The sequence below is a fragment of the Megalopta genalis genome, chromosome 6, assembly GCF_051020955.1.
Source record: "Megalopta genalis isolate 19385.01 chromosome 6, iyMegGena1_principal, whole genome shotgun sequence".
Lineage (NCBI taxonomy): Eukaryota > Metazoa > Arthropoda > Insecta > Hymenoptera > Halictidae > Megalopta > Megalopta genalis.
In genome coordinates this window covers 19,654,730-19,664,450 of record NC_135018.1, presented here as the reverse complement: position 1 = coordinate 19,664,450, position 9,721 = coordinate 19,654,730, and positions in this window count along the sequence as shown.

Here is a 9,721-nt window from a genome sequence, read left to right as displayed (position 1 = left end):
CCGGTTTCGCAGAAATCACGCGCGGCCAGCTGTAAGTACAGTGAAATCATTTTGTCAATGTATAACACGTTGCAGCGTTGCGTTTTGTTCTTTTTCTATTTAATTTTTTAACTCGATCTCCGATTGCAAATAATAATAAAAAATAATAACAAAATTGTCGAGATAGAGCTGAAGAATATTGTTGCACAATGCTCGACTTGGTAAAATTATGCGACGAGTAAGATACTTTTTCATTAATTTTTAAATCAGTTTTTTACGATTGACTCGTGGAATTTCAATTTTATATCAAGAATTCGCGGTCTTATTGCAAACACTCGGCTGATCGATAAATCAGGAAATGAGAAGTCACGATTACACAACGATTTAACCCCTTCCGGTGTAACGAAGAGTCGGACTCGTCGAAGAATTCGACGAATTTCTTTCATTTAGAGCGAATTAAGATTCTCCGCGTTTTTAATTAATATTTAAGAAATTATTAACGCTAGAACAACGAGCCACTGAACGCGCTGTGTATTGCATTTGAATATTGCAGGATTTTTATTACAAAATTGGCTCGAACAAATACATACATATATACATATGTATATAGGGTGTTTCCTTAACTTTTGCTCACATTTTTTCGCGCATTTCTGTTAATCCGGCGGAAAAATGTTTCGAACAAACGTTTATCGGTTCCCCGTTTGCTATACGAGGGAACATTTAATTTTAACAAATTGTTATGTTTTCAATAAAATTTCTTTAAATGGCATTGCATAGTTTTTACTGCACATTAATGCAGTTCGTAACAAGGCGATATGTTTTGAGATGTTTCCAGATATATTTCCCCTTTAGATTTTTATCTTCGGGGACATCTGCAGCCAATTGTTTATGATAAACCAATTGATAATGTCCAACAGCTCCGAGTGTGTGTTAATTAATGTTCCAACTAAAATTGTAGTACTGAGAGCAGAGTTCTGTCTTGTAGAACATGGATTCTAGTTCAATCTAAAGTATAAGAGTATAATTAATAGCAATACAATGATGAAGAGTATAAATAAATTTAAAGAGTATAATAATATAATAATTAATATAATAATTATATATAATATATTATATTATAATATAATATAATATAATAATTATATAATATAATATAATATAATATTATAATATAATAATTAAAGAGTATAATACAATAATAGCTTTGTATCCGTTAAATACGTAATGATACTTTCTCGTAATAAAATTATCAATTTGCCGATTGATATATCCTAAAATAAAGAAATTTTCATCTTCAATCGTTTCTTCCGATTGAACTAAAATTTCGTTCGACAGCACGTCGTTGAATTCGTCTTGATGTGAAATAAAAAGCATGCAATGCCATTCAGAAAAATTGAGACGACCCCGACTTTCTATTAAAAAGATAACAATTTTTAAAACATTTATTTTTAACATTTGTTCGAAACATTTTTTCGTCGGATCAACAGAAATGCACAAAAAAAATGTGTGCGAAAGTTAAGAAAACACCCTTCCCTATAATACTTCCCCACAAAATCACCTTTGCAATCTTAACAATTTCTAAAACAATATTCTAAACCAAGGAACCCGAAACCCGTCGTTTCAACGTGATCCAGTTGCTGCGGCGTTAAATTCGAATAATTGCCAATTATTCCGACCATCGAGAAAATCGTACGGCAAAGGGGTTAGCAACGTATTTTACCTTCACAAAAGTAATTCTCCCGTTTCAATGCTGGCCGCTGTGACATACGATCCAGATTAGTGCAAACAATTCCATCTGCAAATAATTTTAGGGCAGCGGAGCCGGATGCTCCGACCAATCACTGCGCCTTCGCTTCGTTTCCGATGACACAATTAATACATTTATCTATTTATCGAACAATTAATTATGCCCGAGAACGACACCAAAGGCACAGCAATCGGTCACCGGCACAGTGACCGGCTCCTTTACCCTACTCGACCGCGATCCAGATTAGTATCCTATCTGGAAACAATTTTAGAGCAGCGGAGCCGGTTGCTCCGACCAATCACTGCGCCTTCGCTTCGTTTCCGATGACACAATTAATACATTTATCTATTTATCGAACAATTAATTATGCCCGAGAACGACACCAAAGGCACAGCAATCGGTCACCGGCAGAGTAACCGGCTCCTATACCCTACTCGACCGCGAAAATCACCAACCAGTCCCATCGCGAAGCTCTCGCCGCTTCGCAACGAAAGCGTCGGCAGTCCTGTCGGCGATCCTTTTGTAATCGCAAAAAGAAATGCAAGAACCCGGGAAAAGGTATCCGCGTGCCTCGGAAACAATCGTAAGAACCGGGAGCTCGGGCTCCGGGCGGGACCCGGGCCGGCCATTTCTGGTGGCAAGGCCTCGCGTACACGGGTCGGAGCAGGAAACGTCAAGCGCAGTCGGTCTTTCGTTGACAGAACGATTTGCAGCTTCCCTCGACCGTCCATAACGTAGTAAATTTCGCGTGCGGTGGAAATGGAACGGCAGCGGGCGGACGGTGGTCGGCATTATAAAAGCTAACAGAGGCATCAGGCGTCATGGAACTATTTTTCTTAATCCTTGGATCGCTTGATCGCGAGATCGCGCGCGCGCGCGCGCTAGTACGCGCCCTCGAGAGACGAACAACGAGACGGGATTTTTTTTTCTCCGGTCGACGTATCGAAACACCGGACGAAGCCGTCGCAAATGAAAAATTCTCGTCTCGTCTCGTCTCGTTTCTCCCTCTGCACCCAGTGCAGCTCCCCCTGTCACCCATCTCTTCGCTTATTCCACGACGAACGCGTGTTACGTAGCATCATTTTTTTTCCCCCACCCGCGGGGCATTCGTTTCTTCGAAACTCGTTGACATTCGTTGGACATGTTCTCGGTTTATTAGTTACGTTACTGCTTTTTTTTTACGTCGTTCCTCCTGATTTTCTCTCGTTTTATCACTCTCCTCCGGTTCACCTCGCGGAAACCGTCGCCTTCGCTTCGGGCCTACGAACCACTCGTTCGGGCCCGACGGCGCCTCGACGACGCCTCGAACTCTTACAGCCTTAATCGACAGCGCTATAAATACGGAAATTTATCGACTATATAAAGGAATCGCGGCGCCGAGCCGGCCGGCTCGCGAGACAAACGTTCGATCGGCGATCTTCTCGCGGCTATTGTAATCGTCGATTCGGCGCTCGCGCTGGCCGGCGTGCCCCGATAGGTCTCGCCGGGTTCTTCTAGTCTTTTCTTTGGCACCGTGAACCGTGTCCGTCCCCATCGGGCGCACCCTGACCCGCCGCCGCCGCCGCTTCGGCCGACCCAGCTGCGACCGGGCCCTATAACTCTTAAGTAGCACCTTCGTTATTCGACTTCGTTTCGCAAATGCGCGTACACGCAGGCGGCGAGTGCGTCGCAATTACTATAGCTAGGGACTGGACGTCCTGACGGAAATCGGCGGGACTGGTTTCGCGGGGGGCTGGTTCTCGGGCTGGTCGCGGGCCTGGCCCGCGGGACTCTCCTCGGCGGGCTCGCCGCGCCAAACTCGGCCTCCGCGCGACCGCGTTCGACGCGATCGCGCGTACTCTCGGGAGGGACGAACGGAGTTTCCGCGCGGAATTCCTGCGGAGAAGTGTCGGGCGGAACTTGCTTCGAAACCGCGGGCGATCCGGGAACTCTCGAGCTTTCGCGCTCCGCGCGCCGGCTGAGCCGACGATACGCGATGTCGTCGTTTCAGATGCGAACGCCGCCGGTTGATTGATTCGGGATTAGAAAGAATTCTGTCGGCCGCGTTCTCCCCCTTCCGCGACCCTCGGTTGAATGATTGAAAACGTTGCGGTGGAGCCGCGATCATCCGCGCGTCGATTATTTCGGACGTTTCGTCGCGCGGGCGCGTGGATTATTCGGCCGTACGGTCATCTGCACGCCGGTTGTGCTGGAGAATTATGCGTATGGTTTGTTAAGATCGAGCTCTGATGGGCTTGTCGACGCGTGTTTCGTTGTTGGTCGATGATTCCGCGGAACGGGAATGCGGTAAAGTTTGCCGAATTCGCGGCTCAGATCGCGCGCACAAATGGATAATTTGGGAAGAGGAGACACGATTGTTCGAGACTTGCGTCCTGGATTTTATGGTCGTCGATTATGAACGACTATAAAAACGAGCTGGAAGGCTTTTTACAGTTGCCGATTGTCAACAATTGTAAATGCGAGCCGTGAGACTCGAATAATCGTATCTGGTCTCCCCAAATTGTCCATCTGAGCGCCGCGATTGGGGCGCAGAATTTTCTGTATATTGAAGTCGAGACAAAACACTGGCCTAATTAGGTTTGTGGGAGATAATAATTAAAATAGCAATGTTCTAATGGGATTGGAGAATCAATGTTTTGTAACATTGATGGAAGAAAGTAAGAAATTCTTAATTATAATAAAGTAATATGATATATATGATATAATAAAGTATATATTATTATATATATTATATAATAATAATAATAATATAATAATATATATTATTATTATTATATTTATTATATTATATTATATATAATATATAATATAATGTAATAAAGTAATCTGATTACTGATTAACGATTTTATCAGGTCATTATCTATGAAATGCATATTTTACAGTATATTTTTACCATAAAATCTATGCATTTCGTACTTAATAACCTAATAACTCGCTAGTTGTTACAACCGACCTATAATAATTTATTTATTTATTTATTTGAACAGGTATCTTTCGATTCTGTGTACTCATAGGCTTATTTTCCGTACCACGAATAAACAAATAAATAAATAAACATCGTTTATAGTAATGAACGAGTTATAATCGTTAAACGTTAATCAGATTGATTTTGTTCTACACTGTACCAGGGTGTACAGGCTGTAATGAAAATGATGCGACAGGGGTGGGTTTTAGAGATGCCAAGATGGGTAACCCAAATTATGAAGAAATTATGGAAACAGATTCTCACGAATCCAGATGCAATCGCAGCATCGAATATGAGTTTGTCAGATGCTATGAAACATAGCAAAAAAAGTATTACCGTGGTATTACGAGTAAACAAAAATACAATTTACCAACTCGGGAAGATCGAGGGATGATTTAAGACGATTTGGTTCTAACGCGATTCAATATACGTAAACGAATAAAGAACAGCCAGTCAAGATTATGATTTCTCACGAAAATGGCAGCTTGATTGCGAGAACCTTGAAAAACGTGGAATTCCGACATATTTAATGGTATATAAAAAGCCGACCAATCGAGCGAAATACACGCACGGATCGGTCCGCATTCCGCGCGGCGATCGAACCCGACAGAATTATTTCGCCGGGAAATATGCGGGACGCGCGTGTCCCGCTCGAAAGTGCGGATAGAAACGAATGAAATGATCGCGAGTGCAAAAATAGTCCCTTTTAAATAACACGGCGCGCCGAGCCGAGCAATTAACGTCACCGTTGAATCGGCGGGCTCGGATGTTATTCGGTAACAGGGTTTAAATAACGCGGGCCGGCAAATCGAGCGCGAATGCCTCGTCGCTTTCGAATTTTGAGCAACAATCACGGAATCGCGAAACGAGGAAACAGCGTGCAATTGTTAAACGCATCTCGATGGGAAGTCCGTCGCGGCTGACGTCCCGAAATCGCGACGCTTCGTCGACGACGTCGCCGCTTCTATTTCGAATCGAATGCTTCGTCGACGACGACGCCATTTCGAATTGGAAGCTTCGTCGACGACGTTGATGGTTCTATTTCGAATCGAATGCTTCGTCGACGACGTCGCCATTTCGAATTGAGAGCTTCGTCGACGACGTCGACGGTTCCATTTCGAATTGGACGCTTCGTCGACGTCGGTGCATCTTCCATTTCGAATCGGACGCTTCGTCGACGGCGTCACCGCTTCCATTTCGAATCGAATGCTTCTTCGATGTCGACGACGTCGCCATTTCGAATCGAATGCTTCGTTGACGTCGGCGCCGCTTCCATTTCGAATCGAATGCTTCGTCGACGTCGCCGCCGCTTCCATTTCAAATCGAATGCTTCGTCGACGTCGGCGCCGCTTTCATTTCAAATCGAATGCTTCGTCGACGACGTCAGCGCCGTTTCCATTTCGAAATTGAATGCTTCGTCGACGACGTCGCCATTTCGAATCGGACGCTTCGTCGACGACGTCGACGGTTCCATTTCGAATCGAATGCTTCGTCGACGACGACGCCATTTCGAATTGGAAGCTTCGTCGACGACGTTGATGGTTCCATTTCGAATCGAATGCTTCGTCGATGATGTCGCCGCTTCCAATTCGAATTGAATGCTTCGTCGATATCGTCGCCTCTTCCATTTCGAATCGAATGCTTCGTCGACGTCGGCGCCTCTTCCAATTCGAATTGAATGCTTCGTCGATATCGTCGCCTCTTCCATTTCGAATCGAATGCTACGTCGACGATTTCGCCGCTTCCATTTTCGAATCGAATGCTTCGTCGACGACATCGCTGCTTCCATTTCGAATCGACTGCTTCGTCGACGTCGGCGTCTCTTCCAATTCGAATTGAATGCTTCGTTGATATCGTCGCCGCTTCCATTTCGAATCGAATGCTTCGTCGACGGTTCCATTTCGAATCGGACGCTTCGTCGGCGTCGCCGCCGCTTCCATTTCGAATCGAATGCTTCGTCGACGGTTCCATTTCGAATCGGACGCTTCGTCGGCGTCGCCGCCGCTTCCATTTCAAATCGAATGCTTCGTCAACGACGGCGCCGCTTTCATTTCAAATCGAATGCTTCGTCGACGTCGCCGCCGCTTCCATTTCGAATCGAATGCTTCGTCGACGACATTGCCGCTTCCATTTCGAATCGACTGCTTCGTCGACGTCGGCGCCGCTTCCATTTCGAATCGAATGCTTCGTCGACGTCATCGTCGCTTCCATTTCGAATGAATCGAGTGATCGGGCCGTACCGGGCTCGCGTCTTCGCCGATAATCCGAATCGGACGAGATCCCGCTGGACGATGGCTGACCGACAACGCGGCCCGACGGCGGATCGGCGCAAGCTATGCGGTTAAAACTTTCACGAAAGTAAACGAGACTTGGCACTGGGACGGCACGTTCGCAACAATGATCGCTTGTAGGTCTCTCACATATCGCACTTATCCTTATTTAATCGCTATTTTAGAAGACGGAATTAAGCGCCGATCGATGCGCCGCCGGTCCAGAGGATCGATCAGCCAGAAGCGGCTCGCCAGGCCGCGCCGTTTGCGGAACGTCACCGTGGATCCGCGCGAGATTCGTAAATAATTCAAAACGCGGCGAGACTGCCGGGAACACGCCGAGAATGACGCTCGCCAATTTTAATGAAACTTTCGCAGGCAAATCGTCCCGCGAAAAATCTGACGTTTGTTTCGTAATTAGGCTCGCGCGTCGCCCCCTCTCCCCCCGCCTCACGCGCTAATTATTGAAGTTGCGAAGACCTTGCAGCGGGGAAACGAATGAATAAATTAGTCGAAAACTGCGGGAGAAAGTTGCGGGAATTCTGAAGAAATTCGATGCGTCGTGAACATCGTTGACGGCGTCGACACGTTCGGAAAAAACGCGAAATCGAAACGGTTTTTTAAAAATGATAGAACAATAGGGAGGACAATTTATTTAATAATAAATTCGCGTTAGCTTCGTTCGTTTCTTTTTAAGTCAAACGATGATCCATTTTCTGTATATCGGGGAACTTTTATTTTTGTAAGAAAGTTACGATTGCCTGACTTTTTTCTTGCAAAATAAATAGTAAACTAGCGTAATTTTTTTTTAATACGAATACGACGGAATATTTGGTTCATAAATGGTCGAAATTGTTGATCTAAGTGTACGAATGTCAATCATTTTCGTCTCTACTAAATATCATGTGGAATATCATTGTTAAAATTTTATTAGCATAAAATATATCCTTATTATTATACTGCAGCTATTGCATGATTAATAAGATGTTAAACAGTTGTGGTCTACTTAAAAGAAACTTATTAATTTCCTTCGAAATAATAAACTTCGTATTGCTCAAGATAACTTGTCGGAAAGAATTAAAAAAATTCTGAGCCGTTAATCTTTGATTTTCTTAGAACCATTAAGAAATTGCCACCGGGTACAATGTTAATTTCCTCGATATACCTAATTATACTATGGTAAACTCTGCTGCAGCATCGTCGAAACGAATGTAAGCAGTGTTATAAATATTTAAAACCGATATGAAAATTTTAATTACGATTGAAGTTTGCCTCCCACGTGCTTAAATATTCTCTCTTGAGGACTTCGACTTGCGAGAAATGCAAAGAAGTGCAACTTCCCTTGCTGCTATTAAATACAGTATACTCTTTGCTATTATTTAATACTATCTTTATCGGAAACCTAACGATAAGCTTTTCAATGACTGTGCTGTACCGGTAATTATCTGTTAAATAATAATTCTAGACGAGAACATCGTTACTAAACAATAATCACAGATAAAATTGCTGCAGTCTCTGAACAATTTATCAACTAAACACCCGTCGTTGATCGTGGATTTCAACCCTCGCACTATAATATCAGACTGGTTACAAGATTTCGCCCGGATGCGACCTCTCTTATTTCAAATCGAAATCAAACGTAAACTTTTCGCCTCGACATTTTTGCAATTGCAACGCGCGCAGGCATATAATAAAAATATAAATTTCCTCTCCGACTTTAATTCCGTTGATCTATCCGATCTTACGACAAAGTACTGCTGGATAAGGTAGCAATGAGAGAAAAATCGTAGGGGTTGTGAAAGAACCATATAAAAAACCGTCCGTAAAAACCTCCGTAAACATTTCACAAATTAAAAAAAATAAAAAGACCACGCAAGATCGATGAAACCGTATATTGCAATAGAAATAACCTACTGATCTTCACCGAAAGCATTCTCCCCCACAGCTTAGCGGTGTTTAAGACGTTCTGCGAAGCACCATTCTGCCACTTGCAGCTTCAGCAGGCCGGTTAAATTCAGCCTGCAAATCAGCTTCGGATCAACGCGAACGATGGCCGATAAAGAAACGTGTCAAATATTTCCGTAAGAAGAACGCGGACCGAAAGTTTCATTAAATTCGGCGAGCGTCACGCCGCGTCGGCGTGTTTCCTCGTCGGGCTCGCTCTCGCTTTGCAAGCTCGAGCCCGGTGCGACCGGAAGTTATCGATCGGTCTCGGATCGCGATCCCGTGGTTCCACGTGGAACGAGGAACGAGCAGACTTGCGGAGGGATGGGCGTGCTTGTTGGCGATCCTGCGGATCTCGGCGGGTCTCGGACAGGGTGGAGAGAGAGACGGGGGATGCAATCCCTTACGAAACCAGTCCCAAGAGAATGAACCGGCACTCTCGTTCTGCGCTCGCGCATTTACTGGACAATGTATCATTATCGCGTCTATGTGTATTGTATACATATATATTTCTGTATATATGTCTATATATATATATCTATATATATTCATATAAATCTATATATATGTCCATATATATCCATATATATTCATATATATTTATATAAATCTATATATATCCATATATATTCATATATATTTATATAAATCTATATATATCCATATATATATTTATATAAATCTATATATATTCATATATATCCATATATATATCCATATATATCCATATATATCCATATATATCCATATATATCCATATATATCCATATATATCCATATATATATATATCCACATATATCCATATATATTCATA